The 13,898-nt window shown below is 58.3% G+C and overlaps 1 long non-coding RNA gene across 1 annotated transcript in view; it reads left to right on the top strand.

The window, feature by feature from the left end:
- Positions 1 to 5,776: 5,776 nt before the first annotated feature.
- LOC129630042 (uncharacterized) overlaps positions 5,777 to 13,898 on the top strand; it is a 52,594-nt gene continuing 44,472 nt past the window's right edge. The window contains exon 1 of the long non-coding RNA XR_008703476.1: positions 5,777 to 6,020. This is a non-coding gene — a long non-coding RNA (uncharacterized LOC129630042). The remainder of the gene's footprint in view (positions 6,021 to 13,898) is intronic.

Raw genomic sequence — 13,898 nt, 5'->3', positions numbered from 1 at the left:
TGCCTCACGCTGGCTCCCGGCAGTGATAGAATTCCAGTTGAGCTATTCCAGATCCTCACTCAATATGCAATATGCCGGCTCCCAGCACTCGAGGTCTTTCTCGGGGGGCGGCGGGAAACCCTCGTTTCCCTCGCCTTCTGCCGGGGACCTTAGGGAACTTCCCAGGGTGCCTCTGAGAGGCGAGGGATCCTGTGGAGGTGGCGGGGCCCCTCGGGACTCCACTGGGTCTGGCGCAACGGAAGAGGGCCTCACCTCGAGGGGAGGCAGGAACGTCAGGCTTCCTCTGCGTTTCGGACTCCGACCGCAGGGTCCCTGCAGAGTTGGGACAGGAGAGTCAGGCCTCGTCTTGTCTGAGGATGGGAACCCCGCTGGCCTCTCGAGTTGCTCAGGGGGTCTCAGGCCCCTCGTCGAGCTGTGTGTGGAACCCGCGGGTCTTTGTGGACGATGCACGGGGGTGGCAGTGCCCCTTCGTGTTGTGCCTTCACCCACAGGGTTGCCTTCGAAGAGGGGTCCGGGCCTCGGGTCCTTCTCAAGAGCGGACCGGGGAATCGGGGGCGTTCGGCATGTGGCCCCACCCACGTGGCTCGTCTCGAATTTCCTCGTGAGACCGGCCTCATCCTGAGGTGCGCCGGGAAGGCCGGGAACCCCTTCCAGACTACGCAGGGGAATCGCCTCTCCTGTCGCGATCAGGAGTTGAGAAGGGGCTCAGAGGAAGCGGTGCCGGGACCCTCGGTGTTCCCCTCGGGGGACCCCGGCGTGTCGGGGGACTTTTGGGGGTCGCAGGAAGGCTGTCAGGGACCGTTTCGCCCTTCAGGGCAGAACAGGGGACTTCCCTTGAGACGCCGTCGCGGGCAAGGGCCTCATCTTGCCAAGAGGTGGGAACCACGTGGTTTTTCTCGAGTTGCGGCGGCATTCTCGAGTTACGACGGGGATCTCAGCCTTCCCCTTGGGTTGGCCCTGGGAAGCCCAATCTTCCCCTCGGGTTGCGAGGGAAAGCTGGGGGTTGCGCTCGAGTCACTGCAGGGCCGAAGAGACCTCACCTAGGCGTGTGTCAGGGACCTAGTATTCCTCTCCAGGGAAGGCAGGGATCTCGGGGTTGCATTCCAGGCTCCCCCGGGGAGTCAGGCCTCGTCTCGAGGGGAAGCCAAGGACTCCGCTCTCCTCTCGAGTCGCGACGCGGGTCTCTTGGAGCCCCCTGAGCGGCCTCAAGGGAGTCCAGCCTCCTCTTCCGTTTGGAGAGAGGACCCGGGATTGCTCTCCAGGCCATGCAGGAAAAGAAGGCCCTCAGCTCGCGAGGACGGGGGCGTCTCAGGGGTTTCCTCGAGCTGCGGCGCCCGTGGGGGTTTTCTCCCGAGGCACGACGAGGATCTCAGGGAGCCTCTCGTGCGGCGCCAGGGAAGTCAGGTCTCCATGCGCGTGGCGAGGGGGAGCGCGTCCTGGCTCTCGAGTCACGGGAGGGGACTAGGGCCTCGAGACGCGTTGAAGAAGGACTCTCGAGTGCCGGGGACCAGCCCCGGCTGATCCAGGGTATTCGAAGGAGATACGGCTAGGCGAGGGTCAGGGAATAACTGCTTAATTACACTTTAATTAAGGATACAAAGAGTAATAGAATAAGGATAGCTCAGTGAGGAAATTCAGTGGAGAAAAGCGGCTGAAATAAGGATAGCTCAGTAGGAAAATTCAGTGGAGAAAAGAAGCTGAGTGGCTTGGTTTACGCGGAAAATCAATATAACCCGTGACACCAGGTTAGCTCTGACCACGGAGGCCGCAGGCGCCCTCTCGAATAGCGGAAGGTGCCCCACCTTAGACACCTTCTCGAGTGGGTCTTAGAAGCCCAGGCAAATAAATGGTCGCAGAGGACATCCGCGCTCCAGATGGACACTCAGCTGGAATTTGGGAGAGAGAGTGACATGGGGAGACCAAGTTTCAGTGAACAAGGCCCGCACTTTATTTTCCAAAGTAGTTTTTATACCTTAAGGTATGCATAGAGGATAATGGGGGAACGGGTGGAGTCATGTAAGGACAGCAGTTCCTGGTTCTAATCTAAGCCAGGCTTTCAAACTTATCATATGCAAAAGTTCAGGTGATTGACATCATCTTCTGGCCCGGAGGCCTGTTAACATTTTAAGAAACTTATTTTTCTCTAAAGGTGATTATTCCAAAGTCAGGCACCAGCCTTCCAAAAAGCATTGGACAAAGCTGCATTTTACATTTCTATACACCCATTATATCAATCAATACACTGCCAAAGACACAGTAGGTAAGAAGTATGGAGACTTAGCAGCAAACATTGGCCCAACAAGTGAAAAACCCTTCACCAATACAATTTCTAATCAATCTTTTAACTACTCAAAGGAATCTGTGTTTAGGCAGTTTAGAACATCTCCTGCCTCTCATAGTTGGGAGGCTCTGAACAATCACATGTGGCCGGAAAAACCCATTCAGGCAGGCTAGAGGATTTCCAAAGGAGTTTGTAGGTTGAAACACTGTCACATCCAGGAATTATTAACTGGAGCTGTAAGCTAACTCTCTTTTCAGAGAGAGGTAGTGGGGGACAGCCCCCCATAAAGTCAGAGGTGTAGGTGAAAGCACAAAGCGAAAAGTAGGCAGACTCTGGTTTTGGGGGTAGATGCTCGAGAATTTCCCGGGGGACTCCTGAGGCTCGATCCCGCCTTTGCGTATGCCGAGCCTCCTTCCTCATGACCTTTGTCATGGGCGGAGTGCCTCACGCTGGCTCCCGGCAGTGATAGAATTCCAGTTGAGCTATTCCAGATCCTCACTCAATATGCAATATGCCGGCTCCCAACAGACGGGTATCTCTTGGAGCCCACAGAGTGGCCTAAAGGGAGTCCTGTGGAGTTTGGAGACAGGCCTCGAGATTGCTCTCCAGGCCATGCAGAAAGAGAAGGCCGTCATCTCGCCATAACAGGGGCGTCTCGTGGGTTTTCTCGAGCTGCAGCGCCAGTGTGGTGTTTCTCACGAGGTAGGACAGGGACCTCAGGGAGCCTCTCTTGTTGTGCCAGGGATGTCAGGTCTCCATTCGTGTGGCGAGGGAGAACGGGTCATTACTCTTGAGTCATGGTAGGGGAATTGGCCCTCAAGACGCATTGAAGAATGACTCACGAGGTCTATCTCGGGTCAGGTCAGGAAACCCTGGGTTCCCTCGACTTGTGCCTTTGACCTCAGGCAGCTTCTCAAGGTGCCTCTAAGAAGTCAGGGTTACTGTGATGTTGGGAAGGGCCTCTTGGGACACAACTGGGTTTGTTGCAATGGAAGACGGCCTCATCTCGAGTGGAGGCAGTTACCTCAGGTTTCCTTTCCATTTCTAACTCCAATCGCAGGGTCACTGCAGAGTTGGGACAGGAGTGTCAGGCCTCGTTTTGTGTGGAGGAATGGAACTCTGCTTGCCTCTCGAGTTGTTCTCGGGGTGACAGGCCACTTGTAGAGCTGTATGTGGAACCTGCGGTTTTATCCCGACGATGCATGGGGGTGTCAGTACCCATTCGTGTTGTGACTTCGTCCACAGGTTTCCCTTCGAAGAGGTGTCCTGGCATCGGGTTCTTGTCAAGAGCGGATCGGCAAATCAGGGTCTTTCTGTATGTGGAACGACCAACGAGGCTATGTCTCGAATTTCCAGGTGAGAACGGCCTCATTCTGAAGTGTGCCCGGAAGGTGGGGAACCCCTTTCAGACAAAGCAAGGTAATCGACCCTCCTGACGCGATCAGGAGAGGAGAAGGAGCTCAGATGAAGTGGTGCCCAGAACCTCGGTGTTCCCCTCCAGTGAGACCGGTATGTTGGGGAACTTTTGGGGTCGCATCAAGGGTGTCAAGTACCGTTTCAAGCCTCAGGACGGAACGTGGGACTTCACTTGAGACGCTGTAGCGGGCAAGGGCCTCATCTTGTGATGACGGGGAATCCACGTGGTTTTTCTCGAGTTGCGGCGGTATTTTCGAGTTTCGATGGGTAATTCAGCCTCCTCTTGTGTTGGCCCAAGGAAGTGCAATCTTCCATTCGAGATGCGAGTGAGAGCTGGGGGTTGGGCTCAAGTCACTGCAGGGCAAAATAGACCTCATCTAGGCTTGTGTCCAGGACATAATGTTCCTCTCCAGAGGCGACAGGCATCTCGGGGTTGCATTACAGACTCACCCGGGGAATCAGGCCTCGTCTCGAGGGGAAGCAAAGGACTCCACTCTCCTCTCGAGTTGCGATGGGTATCTCTTGGAACCCACAGAGTGGCCTAAAGGGAGTCAAGCCTCCTGTGAAATTTAGAGAGAGGACTCGGGATTGCTCTCCAGGCCATGCAGGAAAAGAAGGCCCTCATCTCGTGATGACGGGGGCGTCTCGTGGGTTTTCTCGAGCTGGGGTGCCAGTGTGGGATTTCTCACGAGGTGTGATGGGGAGCTCAGGGAGCCTCTCGTGTAGTGCCAGGGAACTCAAGTCTCCATGCACGTGGCGAGGGGCAACGCGTCATTGCTCTCGAGTCATGGTAGGGGAATAGGTATTCAAGACGCGTTGAAGGAGGATTTTCGAGGTCTTTCTCGGGTTGCATCAGGAAACCCTCGGTTCCCTCAACTTGTGCCGGTGACCTCAGGGAGCTTCTAAGGGTGCCTCTGAGAAGTCAGGGATACTGTGGATTTGGGAGGGGCCTCTCGGGCCTCCACTGTTTTTGGTGTAATGGAAGAGGGCCTCATCTCGAGTGCAGTCAGGAACCTCAGGGTTCCTCTCAATTTCTGACTCCGATCGCAGGGTCCCTTCAGAGTTGGGACAGAAGAGTCAGGCCTCGTCTTGAATGTAGGAATGGAACTCTGCTGGCCTCTCGAGTTGTTCATGGGATGACAGTCCTCTTGTCAATCTGTGTGTGGAACCTGGGGGTTTTACCGAATGATGCACGGGGGTGTCAGTGACCCTTCGTTTTGTGCATTCATCCACAGGGTTGCTTTTGAAGAGGTGTCCGGGCATCGGGTTCTTCTCAGAGTGAGCCGGGATATCGGAGTCTTTCGGCATGTAACACCACCCACGAGTCTACGTCTCGAATTTCCTCGTGAGACCGGCCTCATCCTGAGGTGCACCGGGAATGTGGGGAAACCATTCCAAACAAGGCAGGGGAATAGACCGTCCTGTCGTGAACAGGAGGGGAGAAGGTGCTCAGATGAAGTGGTGTGGGAACCTCGGTGTTCCCGTCGAGTGAGACTGGCGTGTCTGGGAATATTTGGTGTCGCATCAAGGGTGCAAAGTACCGTTTTGGACTTCGAGATGGAACGTGGGTCTTTTCTTGAGACGCCATAGCAGGCAAGGGCCTCATCTTGCGATGAAGTTGGAAACACGTGGTCTTTCTCGAGTTGCGGAGGGATTCTCGAGTTACGAAGAGGATTTCTGGCTTCCTTTTGTGTTGGCCCAGGGAAGCCCAATCTTCCATTCGAGTTGTGAGGGAGAGCTGGAGGTTGCGCTCGAGTCAATGCAGGGCAAAAGAGACTTCATCCAGGCTTGTGTCCAGGACCTAATGTTCCTGTCAAGGGTTGACTGGGATCTCGGCGTTGCATTACAGACTCAACCGGGAGTCAGGCATCGTCTCGAGGGGAAACAAAGGACTTCTCTCTCCTCTCGAGTCTCAACGTGTATTTCTTGGATCCCACTGAGTGGACTAAAGGGAGTCAAGCCTCCTGTGGTGTTTGGAGAGAGGACTATGGATTACACTCCAGGACACACAGGAAAAGAAGGCCCTCATCTCACGATGATGGGGGATCTCGGTGGTTTTACCGAGCTTCAGCACTTATGTGGGTTTATCAGGAGGTAGGACGGGGATCTCAGGGAGCCTCTCGTGCGGCGCCAGGGAAGTCAGGTCTCCATGCGCGTGGCAAGGGGGAGCGCGTCATGGCTCTCGAGTCATGGGAGGGGACTAGGGCCTCAAGACGCGTTGAAGAAGGACTCTCGAGGTCTTTCTCGGCTTGCGGCGGGAAACCCTCGTTTCCCTCGACTTCTGCCGGGGAACTTAGGGAACTTCCCAGGGTGCCTCTGAGAGGTGAGTGATGCTGTGGAGTAGTCGGGGCCTCTCGAGACTCCGCTGGGTTTGGCCCAATGGAAGAGGACCTCATCTCGAGGGGAGGCAGGAAACTCAGGCTTCCTCTCCTGCCAGGCAGGAAAAGAAGGCCCTAATCTCGCGAAGACGGGGGCGTCGCAAGGTTTTCCTCGAGCTGCGGTGCCCGTAGTTGTTTTCTCACGAGGCACGACGGGGATCTCAGGGAGCCTCTCGTGCAGCTCAAGGGAAGTCAGGTCTCCATGCGCGTGGTGAGGGGGAGTGCGTCATGGCTTTCGATTCATGGGAGGGGACTAGGGCCTAAAGACGCGTTGAAGAAGGACTCTCGAGGTCTTTCTCGGTTGCGGCAGGAAACCCTCGTTTCCCTCGACTTCTGCCGGGGATGTTAGGGAACTTGCCTGGGTGCCTCTGAGAGGTGAGGGATGCTGTGGAGTTGGCCGGGTCTCTCGGGACTCTGCTGGATTTGGCGCAATGGAATAGGGCCTCATCTCGAGGGGAGGCAGGAACCTCAGGCTTCCTGTCCATTTTGGACTCCGACCGCAGGGTCCCTGCAGAGTTGGGACTGGAGAGTCAGGCCTCGTCTTGTCTGAGGAAAGGAAATCCGCTTGCCTCTCGAGATGTTCAAGGGGTCTATGGCCACTGGTCAAGCTGTGTGTGGAACCTGCGGGTGTTTCTGGACGATGCACGGGGGTGTCAGTGCCCCTTCGTGTTGTGCCTTCACCCACAGGGTGGCCTTCGAAGAGGGGTCCAGGCATCGGGTCCTTCTCAAGAGCGGACCGGGGAATCGGGGTCGTTCAGCATGTGGCACCACCCACGTGGCTCATCTCGAATGTCCTCGTGAGACGGGCCTCATCCTGAGGTGCGCCGGGAAGGCCAGGAACCCCTTCCAGACAACGCAGGGAAATCGACACTCCTGTCGTGATCAGGAGGGGAGAAGGAGCTCAGATGAAGTGGTGTCGTGACCCTCGGTGTTCCCCTCGAGGGAACCTGGCGTGTCGGGGGAATTTGGGGGGTCGCACGAAGGGTGTCAGGTGCCGTTTCGCACTTCAGGGTGGAACATGGGACTTCCATGGAGACGCCGTAGCGGGCAAGGGCCTCATCTTGAGAAGGCGTTGGAACCACGCAGTTTTTCTCGAGTTGCGGCGGGATTCTCGAGTTACGACGGGGATTCAGGATTCCTCTTGTGTTGGCCCTGGTAAGCCCAAACTTCCATTCGAGTTGCCAGGGAAAGCTGGGGGTTGCGCTCGAGTCACTGCAGGGCCGAAGAGACCTCATCTAGGCTTGTGTCCGGGACCTAATGTTCCTCTCCAGGGAAGGTAGGGATCTCGGGTTTGCATTCCAGACTCCCCCAGGGAGTCAGGCCTCGTCTTGACAGGAAGCAAAGGACTCCGTTCTCCTCCCGAGTCGCCACGCTGATCTCTTGGAGCCCCCTGATTGGCCTCAAGGGAGTGAAGCCTCCTCTTCAGTTTGGAGAGAGGGCTCAGGAATGCTCTCCAGGCCAGGCAGGAAAAGAAGGCCCTCAGCTAGCGAGGACTGGGGCGTCTCAGGGGTTTCAACGAGCTGCGGCGCCCATGGGCGTTTTCTCACGAGGCACGACGAGGATTTCAGGGAGCCTCTGGTGCGACAACAGGGAAGTCAGGTCTCTAGGAGCGTGGCGAGGGGGAGCGCATCATGGCTCTCGAGTCCTGGGAGGGGACTAGGGCCTCAAGACGCGTTGAAGAGGGACTCTCGAGGTCTTTCTCGGGTTATGGCAGGAAACCCTCGTTTCCCTCGACTTCTGCCTGGGACCTTAGGGAACTTCCCAGGGTGCCTCTGAGAGGCGAGGGATACTGAGGAGTTGGCAGGGCGTCTCTCGGGACTCCGCTGAGTTTGGCGCAATGGAAGAGGGCCTCATCTCGAGCGGAGGCAGGAACCTCAGGCTTCCTCCCATTTCGGACTCCGCCCGCAGGGTCGCTGCAGAGTTGGGACAGGAGTGTCAGGCCTCGTCTCACTGAGGAAGGGAGCTCTGCTTGCCTCTCGAGTTGTTCAGGGGGTCTCAGGCCCCTCGTCGAGTTGTGTGTGGAACCTGCGGGTTTTGCCGGACGATGCACGGGGGTGTCAGTGCCCCTTCGTGTTGTGCCTTCCCCCACAGGTTTGACTTCGAAGAGGTGTCAGGGCATCGGGTTCTTCTCAAGAGCGGACCGGGAATCTGGGTCGTTCGGCATGTGGCACAAGCCGCGTGGCTTGTCTCGAATTTCCTCGTGAGATTGGCCTCATCCTGAGGTGCGCCGGGAAGGCCGGGAACCCCTTCCAGACAACGCAGGGGAATCGACTTTACTGTCACGCTCAGGAGGGGAGAAGGGGCTCAGATGAAGTGGTGCCGGGACCCTCGGTGTTCCCCTCGAGGGAACCCGGCGTGTCGGGGAAGTTTTGGGGGTCGCATGAAGGCTGTCAGGGAGCGTTTTGCACTTCAGGGTGGAACAGGGGACTTCCCTTGAGACGCCATCGCGGGCAAGGGATTCAGCTTGCGAAGACATGGGAACCACGTGGGTTTTCTCGAGTAGCGGCGGGATTCTCGAGTTACGACGGGGATCTCAGGCTTCCTCTTGGTTTGGCACTGGGAAGCCCTATATTCCCCTCGAGTTGCCAGGGAAAGCTGGGGGTTGCACTTGAGTCACTGCAGGGCCAAAGAGACCTCATCTAGGCGTGTGTCCGGGACATAATGTTCCTCTCCAGGGAAGGCAGGGACCTCGGGGCTGCATTCCAGACGCCCCTGGGGAGTCAGGCCTCCTCTGGAGGGGAAGCCAAGGACTCTGCTCTCCTCTCGAGGCGCGACGCGGATCTCTTGGAGCCCACTGAGTGGCCTAAAGGGAGTCAAGCCTCATCTTCAGTATGGAGAGAGGACCCGGGATTGCTCTCCAGGCCACGCAGGAAAAGAAGGCCCTCAGCTCGCAAGGACGGGGTCGTCTCAGGGGTTCCCTCGAGCTGCGGCGCCAGGGAAGTCAGGTCTCCGTGCGCGTGGCGAGGGGGAGCACGTCATGGCTCTCAAGTCACGGGAGGGGACTAGGGCCTCAAGGCGCGTTAAAGAAGGACTCTCGCGGTCTTTCTCGGGGGGCAGTGGGAAACCCTCGTTTTCCTCGCCTTCTGCCGGGGACCTGAGGTAACTTCCCAGGGTGCCTCTGAGAGGCGAGGGATCCTGTGGAGTTGGCGGGGCCTCTCGGGACTCCGCTGGGTCTGGCCCAACAGAACAGGGCCTCACCTCAAGGGGAGGCAGGAACCTCAGGCTTCCTCTCCGTTTCGGACTCCGACCGCAGGGTCCCTGCAGAGTTGGGACAGGAGAGTCAGGCCTCGTCTTGTCTGAGGAAGGGAACCCCGCTTGCCTCTCGAGTTGTTCAAGGGGTCTCAGGCCCCCCATCGAGCTGTGTGTGGACCCCGCAGGTGTTTGCGGACGATGCACGGGGGTGTCAGTGCCCCTTGGTGTTGTGCCTTCACCCACAGGGTGGCGTCCGAAAAGGAGTCCGGGCATCGGGTTCTTCTCAGGACCGGACCGGGAAATCGGTGTCGTTCGGCATGTGGCACCACCCAAGTGGCTCGTCTCGAACTTCCAAGTGAGGCCGGCCTCATCCTTAGGTGTGCCGGAAGGCCGGGAACCCCTTCCAGACCACGCAGGGGAATCGACTCACCTGTCGCGCTCAGGAGGGGAGAAGGGGCTCAGATGAAGCGGTGCCGGGACCCTAGGTGTTCCCCTCGAGGGAACCCGGTGTCGGGGAACTTTTGGGGGTCGCATTAAGGCTGTCAGGGACCGTTTTGCAATTCAGGGCGGAACAGGGGACTTCACTTGAGACGCCATCGCGGGCAAGGGCCTCAGCTTGCGAAGACGTGGGAACCACGTGGGTTTTCTCGAGTTGCGGCGGGATTCTCGACTGACGACGGGGATCTCAGGCTTCCTCTTGGGTTGGCCCTGGGAAGCCCAAACTTCCCCTCGAGTTGCCAGGGAAAGCTGGGGGTTGCGCTCGAGTCACTGCAGGGCCGAAGAGACCTCATCTAGGCTTGTGTCCGGGACCTAATGTTCCTCTCCAGGGAAGGCAGGGATCTCGGGGTTGCATTCCAGACTCCCCCGGGGAGTCAGGCCTCGTCTCGAGGGGAGGCCAAGGACTCCGCTCTCCTCTCGAGCCGCGACGCGGATCTCTTGGAGCCCACTGAGTGGCCTCAAGGGAGTCCAGCCTCCTCTTCAGTTTGCGGAGAGGACCCGGGATTGCTCTCCAGGTCATGCAGGAAAATAAGGCCCTCAGCTCGCGAGGACAGGGGCGTCTCAGGGGTTCCCTCAAGCTGCGGCACCCGTGGGGGTTTTCTCCCGAGGCACGACGAGGATCTCAGGGAGCCTTTCGCGCGTGGCGCCAGGGAAGTCAGGTCTCCATGCGCGTGGCGAGGGGGAGCGCGTCATGGCTCTCGAGTCACGGGAGGGGACTAGGGCCTCGAAGCGCGTTGAAGGACTCTCGCGGTCTTTCTCGGTGGGCGCCGGGAAACCCTCGTTTCCCTCGCCTTCTGCCGGGGACCTGAGGGAGCTTCCCAGGGTGCCTCTGAGAGGCAAGGGATCCTGTGGAGTTGGCGGTGCCTCTCGGGACTCCGCTGGGTGTGGCGCAAGGAAGAGGGCCTCACCTCGAGGGGAGGCAGGAAACTCAGGCTTCCTCTCCGTTTCGGACTCCGACTGCAGGTCCCCTGCAGAGTTGGGACAGGAGAGTCAGGCCTCGTCTTGTCTGAGGAAGGGAACCCCGCTTGCCTCTCGAGTTGTTCAGGGGGTCTCAGGCCCCTCGTCGAGCTGTGTGTGGAACCTGCGGGTGTTTCCGGACCATGCAAGGGGGTGTCAGTGCCCCTTCGTGTTGTGCCTTCACCCACAGGGTGGCCTTCGAAGAGGGGTCCGGGCTTCGGGTTCTTCTCAAGACCTGACCGGGAAATCGGGGTCATTCAACATGTGGCACCAGCCGCGTGGCTTGCCTCGAATTTCCTCGTGAGACCGGCCTCATCCTGAGGTGCGGTGGGAAAGCCGGGAACCTCTTCCGGACAATGCAGGGGAACCGACTCTCCTGTCGCGGTCAGGAGGGGAGAAGGGGCTCAGATGAAGCGCTGCCGGGACCCTCGGTGTTCCCCTCGAGGGAACCCGGCATGTCGGGGAACTTTTGGGGGTCGCAGGAAGGTTGTGAGGTACCATTTCGCACTCCAGGACGGAACCTGAGACTTCCCTTGAGGCGCCATCGCGGGCAAGGGCCTCATCTTGCGAAGACGTGAGAACCACGTGGTTCTTCTCGAGTTGCGACGGGATTCTCGACTTACGGCGGGGATTTCAGGCTTCCTCTTGTGTCGGCCCTGGGAAGCCCAATCGTCCATTCGAGTGGCGAGGCAAAGCTGGGGGTTGCACTCGAGTCACTGCAGGGCCAAAGAGACCTCGTCTAGGCGTGTGTCCAGGACCGAATAGTCCTCTCAAGGGAAGACAGGGATCTTGGGGTTGCACTCCAGACTCCCCCGGGGAGTCAGGCCTCGCCTCGAGGTGAAGCAAAGGACTCCGCTCTCCTCTCGAGTCGCGACGCGGGTCTCTTGGAGCCCCCTGAGCGGCCTCGAGGGAGTCCAGCCTCCTCTTCATTTTGGAGAGCGGCCTCGGGATTGCTCTCCAGGCCAGGCAGGAAAAGTAGGCACTCATCTCGCGATGACGGTGGCGCCTCAGGGGTTTCCTCGAGCTGCGGCGCCCGTGGGGGTTTCCTCACGAGGCACGACGAGGATCTCAGCGAGCCTCTCGTGCGGCCCCAGGGAAGTCAGATCACCATGCGTGTGGAGAGACGGAGCGCGTCATGGCTCTCGAGTCCTGGGAGGGGACTATGGCCTCCAGACGCATTGAGGAAGGACCCTTGAGATCTTTCTCAGGTTGCGGCGAGAAACCCTCGTTTCCCTCGACTTCTGCCGGGGACCTTAGGGAACTTGCCAGGGTGCCTCTGAGAGGTGAGGGATGCTGTGGAGTTGGTGGGGCCTCTCGGGAACCTGCTGGGTTTGGCACAATGGAAGAGGGCCTCATCTCGAGGGGAGGCAGGAACCTCAGGCTTCCTCTCCGTTTCGGACTCCAACCGCAGGGTCCCTGCAGAGTTGGGACAGGAGAGTCAGGCCTCGTCTTGTTTGAGGACGGGAAGTCCGCTTGCCTCTCGAGTTGCTCAGGGGTCTCAGGCCCCTCGTCGAGCTGTGTGTGGAACCTGCGGGTGTTTCCAGACGATGCACGGAGGTGTCAGTGCCCCTTCTTGTTGTGCCTTCACCCACAGGGTTGCCTTCAAAGAGGGGTCCGGGCATCGGGTTCTTCTCAGGACCGGACCGGGAAATCGGGGTCATTCGGCATGTGGCACCACCCATGTGGCTCGCCTCGAATTTCTTCGTGAGACTGGCCTCATCCTGAGGTGTGCCAGGAAGGCCGGGAACCCGTTCCAGACCACGCAGGGGAACCGACTCTCCTGTTGCGCTCAGGAGGGGAGAAGGGGCTCAGATGAAGCGGTGCCGGGACCCCCGGTGTTCCCCTCGAGAGAACCCGGCGTGTCGGGAAACTTTTGCGGGTCGCATGAAGGCTGTCAGGTACCGTTTTGCACTTCAGGAAGGAACCTGGGGCTTCCCTTGAGACGCCGTAGCGGGCAAGGGCCTCATCTTGCGAAGACGTGAGAACCACGTGGTTTTTCTCGAGTTGCGGCGGGATTTTTGCATTACGACGGGGAATTCAGGCTTACTCTTGTGTTTTCCCAGGGAAGTCCATTCTTCCATTCGAGTTGCGAGGGAGAGCAGGGGATTGCTCTCAAGTCACTTCAGGGCAAGTGAGACCTCATCTATGCTTGTGTCCAGGACCTAATGTTCCATTCCAGGGGCGACAGGGATCTCGGGGTTGCATTCCAGTCTCACCTGAGGAGTCAGGACTGGTATCGAGGGGTAGCAAAGGATTCCGCTCTCCTCTCGAGTCCCGACCGGTGTCTCTTCGCGCCCTCAGAGTGGCCTAGGGTGAATCAGGCCTCCTGTGGAGTTTGGAGAGAGGCCTCGAATTTGCTCTCCAGGCCATGCAGAAAGAGAAGGCCATCATCTCGCCATAACAGGGGCATCTCGTGTGTTTTCTCGAGCTGTGGCGCCAGTGTGGTGTTTCTCACGAGGTAGGACAGGGACCTCAGGGAGCCTCTCTTGTGGCCCCAGGGATGTCACGTCTCCATTCGTGTGGCGAGGGAGAACGTGTCATTTTTCTTGAGTTATGGTAGGGGAATTGGCCCTCAAGACGTGTTGAAGAATGACTCACGAGGTCTATCTCAGGTCGCGTCAGGAAACCTTGGGTTCCCTCGACTTCTGCCGTTGACCTCAGTCAGCTTCTCAAGGTGCCTCTAAGAAGTCAGGGTTACTGTGATGTTGGGAAGGGCCTCTTTGGACACAACTGAGTTTGTTGCAATGGAAGACGGCCTCATCTCGAGTGGAGGCAGGAACCTCAGGTTTCCTTTTCATTTCTGACTGCAATAGCAGGGTCACTGCAGAGTTGGGACAGGAGAGTCAGGCCTCGTCTTGTGTGGAGGAATGTATCTCCGCTTGCCTCTCGAGTTGTTCACGGGTTGACAGGCCACTTGTCGAGCTGTATGTGGAACCTGCGGTTTTATCCCGACGATGCATGGGGGTGTCAGTACCCCTTCGTGTTGTGACTTCATCCACAGGTTTGCCTTCGAAGAGGTGTCCCGGCAGCGGGTTCTTATCAAGAGCAGATCGGCAAATTGGGGTCTTTCTGCATGTGGAACGACCAACGAGGCTACGTCTCTAATTCCCTGGTGAGACCGGCCTCATCCTGAAGTGTGCCGGGAAGGTGGGGAACCCCTTTCAGACAAAGCAGGG

The sequence above is a fragment of the Bubalus kerabau genome, chromosome 16 (assembly GCF_029407905.1).
Source record: "Bubalus kerabau isolate K-KA32 ecotype Philippines breed swamp buffalo chromosome 16, PCC_UOA_SB_1v2, whole genome shotgun sequence".
Lineage (NCBI taxonomy): Eukaryota > Metazoa > Chordata > Mammalia > Artiodactyla > Bovidae > Bubalus > Bubalus kerabau.
Note: the sequence above shows the minus strand (reverse complement) of the source record. Positions and strands in the feature narration are given on the sequence as shown.